Below are 6,237 nucleotides of genomic sequence, written 5' to 3' on the forward strand. Positions count from 1 at the left end.
GCAATGCAGCCTGTGCAAAGCTTCTGACTCAAAGGGCTTTTTTGTCAGTGCTCTTCTTTCCTGGGCAGTGCAGTCACAGGGAAACTCTTGTGGGAAGGAAGATTCAAAGCTGGGAGCATATAACAACTCAGATGCTCATCTTACTGAGCTACAAACCTGAGTTTGAGAGGAGAGCATGACTAAATTAACACTTGTTAGGAAGTGACAGCCTAAGGCCACAGATGGTACTAAGGCTCAGATTCCCAAACCTCACTGAGTCAGAAACATTTCACTTGTCTGTGCCTACTCAAAGCGGAGGAAATCAGTGCACAGACAAGCAAAACCATACTGTAGCAGGAGGAGGTGAGCTCTCACTGCCAGCCTGCCCGGGGTGCAGCAGCAGTGGCTGCACCCTCCACAGAGGGCTCAGTGATGCCACTGGGGCTGCTGCACACCTGGAATGCAGGTGGGTAATGCTCACAGCTGACTGCAGCTGCCACTCTTGTACCAAATTCCACACATCTCCTCCAAGGAAGGAGCCTCATGGATGCAATCCATCTTCTGCAGAGGATGGGATAAGTGCCAGGATCAGGCAGCTCCTCTTCCAGGTGATGAATCACTTGGAGACTTCATCCAGGTCTACAAATGGATGTGGTCACAGGATTGCTGAACCTCGGTGGGTGAGTCACTCTACCCCAGCCCAGACAAGCAGAGAAAACGTAGAAAGTTCATTATGTCTCATCAGGTCTGAATGTGCAATGGGATACATCAATCTTCCATCACCGTTGCAAATATGGACTCTGAAGCCATAATTAATGATGGAGTACCCAATGTCCTGAACAATCAGCAGTCACACAGGGCCATGCTGGTGTTCCCCCAGCTCACTCCTGCATCATTTCACGCCTTGCTCAGGTCTCAGCAGCTGCAGCGCGGGGAAATCACTGCCCCGTCTGGGAGCCAGCAGCGCCCCTGCTGGCCATGCCCGGAACTGCAGCGCAGGGACAGCCCTGGGCCCAAAGGAAGCCGGGGGCTCCTGCTCTTGGCTGGGGCTGCTGCTGCTGCTGCCCCTGGTTTGCCTTCTTATACACACACACTAGCCAAGAACTGTTATTGCTTTCCCATGCCTTTGCCTGAAAGCCCCTTCACTTCAAAGGGAAGAGTGTCACATTTTCTATTCCAACAGAGGTTCCTGCCTTCCTTAGCAGACACCTGTCCTTTAAATCAGGACAAGAGGCCTGCTTTTTTTGACCCAAATCTTGATGCAAAACATCTGATAAAGTATATTTCTAGCCCAAAACAACACACCACCAAATAGCTTCACCCATACTCTTCTTGGCCAGCAATCACCAGCTACACTGATGCTGCTCATCATCACCTGCTTTTGGTAGCCGGGCTGCACAAAGATCCACAGCAGAACACACTGGGGGGGGTGTGGGAGCTCAGCACATCACTCCTGATGTCCAGAGCTATCGAGGACATGGGACCTCTCAAGCTGGGACTTCCATCAGTTTCGATGATTCCCAGAGATTGGCCACTTGTGGTCATTGACCTCAAGGACTGCTTCTTCAGCATTCTGCTCCATCCAGATGACGCAAAGAGACTTGCCTTTTCTGTTCCAAGTGTCAACAAGGAAACACCTCTGCAACGATACCATTGGGTGGTACTCCCCCAGGGCCTGAAGAACTCGCCGACAATCTGTCAATGGTACGTGGCATGAGCTTTGTCACCGGCATGGAAGAAATTCCCAAAGGTGAAGATCATTCATTATATGGATGATTTGCTCATTGCAGCGTCAACACAACAGGAGCTGCAAAAGGCTCGTGAGTGCGTGATTGCAGAAGTGCAGAAGGCAGGTCTGGAAATTAGTGTTTCGAAGATCCAGGAGGTCGCACCTTGGAAGTATCTAGGGTGGAAGATCTCAGAGAGAACGATAAGACCCCAGAAGATGGAGGTCAGCACGAGAGTCAACAATCTACATGATTTACAACAACTTCTAGGAGAAATCAACTGGATGAGACCAATTCTAGGAATCACGAATAGCGACATCCCAGCTTTGCTCAGTCTCCTGAGAGGAGACACAGACATTCGATCTCCCAGGACACTCACACGAGAAGCAAAAAGGGAGTTGGAGAAAATCACAGATGCCATTCAGAAGAGACAAGCGCATCGATTCGTTGAATCGTTGCCTTTTGAGTTAGCAGTGCTGGGAAAGGAGACACAGTTCCATGGTTTAATCTTCCAATGGGATCCACTACAGAAAGACTCTTTGATAATCATAGAATGGATTTTTCTACCTCACAGGCCTTCAAAAACGATCCTTACAGACTTGGAAATGGCAGCACAGATCATCATGAAGGGAAGAACAAGGTTGCTGACAATGGCAGGAAGGGAATTTTCAATCATTCATCTACCTCTGAAGAAAGACTACTTCGAGTGGGCGATGCAGAAATCAAAAGACTTGTTAATTGTATTGTTAGCCTTTCCAGGGATTTGCACAATTCATTTTCCACAACACAGGGTGTTGCAGTCACAAATATGCTACAGAGCGAAGCCAAGAGTAAGCGAAGAACCTCTGGACGGGATCACGGTGTTCACAGATGGCTCAGGAAAGACACACAAGTCAGAAATCACATGGATGAACTCAGGGACAGGGGACTGGGACTCAAATGTGAAGATGGTTCAGGGCTCTCCACAAATTGTGGAATTGGCAGCAGTCGTTCGAGCGTTTCAGTTGTTCAAGCAACCTCTCAACTTGGTCACAGATTCCGCATATGTTGCGGGTGAGGTCAGGCGAATGGAAGGTTCGCTTTTGAAAGAAGCCAACAATGAAGTTTTATATTCATACCTAGCTAGCATGAAAACATTGCTAGAGAGCAGGGAACACAAATACTTCATCACTCACATCAGGGCTCACACAACACATCCGGGATTTCTAGCGAAAGGGAACGCTCGAGCAGACAGGTTGACAATGCCCATTTCACAGACACTCCCAGACATTTTTGAGCAGGCAAAATTAAGTCATGCATTTTTTCATCAAAATGCACAAGCGCTGATGGAATCCTTCCGTCTCACAAAAACTCAGGCAAGGGAGATCATCAGTGCTTGTCCAGACTGTCAACTTGGGCAGCCACCAGCTTCAACAGGGGCAGTCAATCCACGAGGGCTGCAAAGTCTTCAACTATGGCAGGCAGATGTCACAAAGTACCCATCATTTGGGAGGCTCAAAAATGTTCACGTTTCAGTAGATACATTCTCGGGAGCAGTTTTCGCTTCAGCACATGCAGGGGAAACAGCAGATCATGCTTGTCGGCATTTCTTGCAAGCATTTGCATCATTAGGCGTGCCTCAGGAGATAAAAACAGATAATGGTCCAACATATACAGGCAGGGTGCTTGACAGGTTCCTGAAGAGGTGGGGTGTCAAACACACGTTCGGTATTCCACATTCACCTACAGGTCAGGCAATCATTGAAAGAACACATCATACCCTGAAATCCCTTCTGGACAGGCAGAAAAGGGGTGAGCCAGAGGCAACGGGGGGGGGGGGGGGGGGGGGGGCAGTTTAACCTGAGCTACAAGCTGCAGCCATGGCGCTGCCCACCGGCACATCACATCCCTGCAGGTGCCACTGCCCATCTGCCCCAGCAGCTAGAAACTCAAAGTGCAGCTCCTTTCTCTCCATGCCCCCAGCAAAGAGCACACTCTGCTTACATGTGCCCTTACACAGCAAGGTGCTGCCAGGAGAGCTCTGGGCACCATGACCCCACTTCCCTACATGTTGCTGATACCACTGAGAGGCCTTTGAGCATGAGAGAAAAACAGATTCCAAGGAAAAATAATTCTTATTCTCTGTGAGTTTTGACCCAGCTGATCCTAACACCAAGCAAGCGGTTTGGTTTTATCCTTGACTTTCTCTCAAGGCCTCATCAGGAATTTCAGAAGCATCATCCTGATGTGCAATGCTCGAGCTAAAGGCTTCTCTGAAAGCTGGAGAATACCTGGGGGGCATTTCTCCCAGGGCTTTGCAAACAAAGTCTGTCCTTGGGGAAATCCTTACCAAGCAGAAGTGAGTTTTGGGCATGAACTGCCTGCCTTTAGTGACAGGTCACCTGCTGTGCTGAGCCACCCCAGCACCATCTCAGGGTGCAGGAAGAACAGAAAAAGGCTTGAAGGACAGCTAGATTCTAGGCTGCCTTTTACACATGCACCACCCTCACCTCAAAGACAACTGAGCATCACTGAAAAAGGACCCTTCCTCTTCCTGAATTAGGCAGTCCACAGCTCAGCCAAGGTACAGAACTGTCTTGTATAACACAAATGTGGTTCTCCTCTGAGCAGAGTATGCCAACTGCTCTCTGCCAGGGCTTGGACAGCTTCCCATGTTGATCCCAGACAGACCCTTTCACCACTCCCAGTATACATTTGACCCTGCATACCAGCTTTTCCATCTAAGATGATTAGATTGATGGTTTTCACATGCTGTTCTACAGTAACAGGAAATACAAGTAATTTCTAATGCAAGCAAAAAAATGGTAAGCAGTTCACTGAGTCTGTTCAGCTGAATGAATATTTGGGGTCATTTCCCAACCCAGCTGAAGGGCTGCACAACTGCTCAGTGATGCAGTTTATATCCACCTAAGCAGCACCCAGGCCAGAATGTGGATTACTGGCATGGGCTGGGGGAGGTTGTTCTTCCTATGACTACAACATCTACAGAAGATAAGAAACCACCTTTCCATAAGAGCTCATATGGTGTCTGCCTTCACCAGTATCTGTCATGCAGAGCAGCACCCTGCAGACCTCATTTCCAGCTAATTCCACCAGATATGTCCAGAAAAGGTCCAAAGCTCTTCAAAGTGACTGGTAATCACTGGTCCAGAGTCAGCCTCTGCAGTGTCTGTGCTAAGTACTTAAACCCTGTGAAATAAAGAAGAGCATACATGATGTCAGGAGAAAAAACCACTGCAGTCTCAACAAGAGAGTACTAAGTACTTCCCTCACCAGTAATCTGCTGTCAGGAACTCCCTGGGCCAATATGCAGAGAGGCTGATTTGCTCCAGCATTTGAAACTTCTTTGTTTTAGGTCTAAGAACTATCCCTTAAATAAATTCAGGCTTAAATTTAGGCTGACTGCCATATGCTGTTAATCTTCTACAATGATATTTGTGTAGTATGTCACATTATACTCCCTATAATTCACATTACAGGGAGTATAATGTGACAGGCTACACAAATATGCTTGGGAAGGAATTGAATCTCAAAAGCCACATATGCTCTTTTCTCTCAAATGATGATATTTATTATCTATTACCCATTACTCTTCAGATCAGATTAGCAGTAAGCAAATCCTGCATAAAGCACCAAAAGCAGCTGCGCATTCAAGCAGTTCTGCATCCACACTCATTGCCTCCTACTTTAGGTGGGAGCAAGGTTAAAGACAACTGAGGAGACACAATAGGGTTTGTGTGAGAGAAAACAAGCAAGTGAAATTATCTTTACAAGTTCAGTATGATAACACACAGTTAACAATGGTATTTCCCAGTCAACTATGCTATTTCAGAAGTGGGATGTGCAGTTTTTGGCCAGAGTCCTGATGTGAACTTTATCTGTCAACATACCACGTCGACAAAGTCTAAGCAGGCTCCTCTTCCTTTCCCTGAAACCCAGAGCGCTCCAACCAGAGACTGTGGCTTTGGCTCATCATCACTACACATCTGCAAGACTGTCATACATTGAATACTTTGTTATAAAGCAAAACTCCTTATTTCCCAAGTTTATGTTATGCTGAGGCATTTACTAAGAAAACTGGAGGTCAACAATGAGATATTCTGAACAGCCAGCCAGCAACCACAAAATTCATGGCAAGCAAAGGAGGGCCCTGGGAGATTAGAGAACAGCTATTGAGCTCTGGTGTGCTGGGTCTACAAAGCTTTTAGGAAAAAAATATTGCAGTTTCTATAGCTGCCTGCACTAAGTATTCACACAAAGCTTACTCACAGGTCTAGATTCTCATTTCAGTATTATTAACAACTTGAGCTCAGCAAGTCTCTGTCTGGACAATGCAAGGCCTCTTTTTTCAATCAGTTGTGCATGTTTAAGAGAAAAATTAAAGCTTTAGCAAGTATAGGTGCATGCTGCATCTAAATGAAGCAATAACCCTCAAATTCATCAGTTCTTTACATATAAAATACAAGAGCACATGAAGATGCATTGCTGAGGCACACTGCTTTAATACTGATAGAATAAACTGATGACACAT

The sequence above is a fragment of the Haemorhous mexicanus genome, chromosome 15 (assembly GCF_027477595.1).
Source record: "Haemorhous mexicanus isolate bHaeMex1 chromosome 15, bHaeMex1.pri, whole genome shotgun sequence".
NCBI lineage: Eukaryota > Metazoa > Chordata > Aves > Passeriformes > Fringillidae > Haemorhous > Haemorhous mexicanus.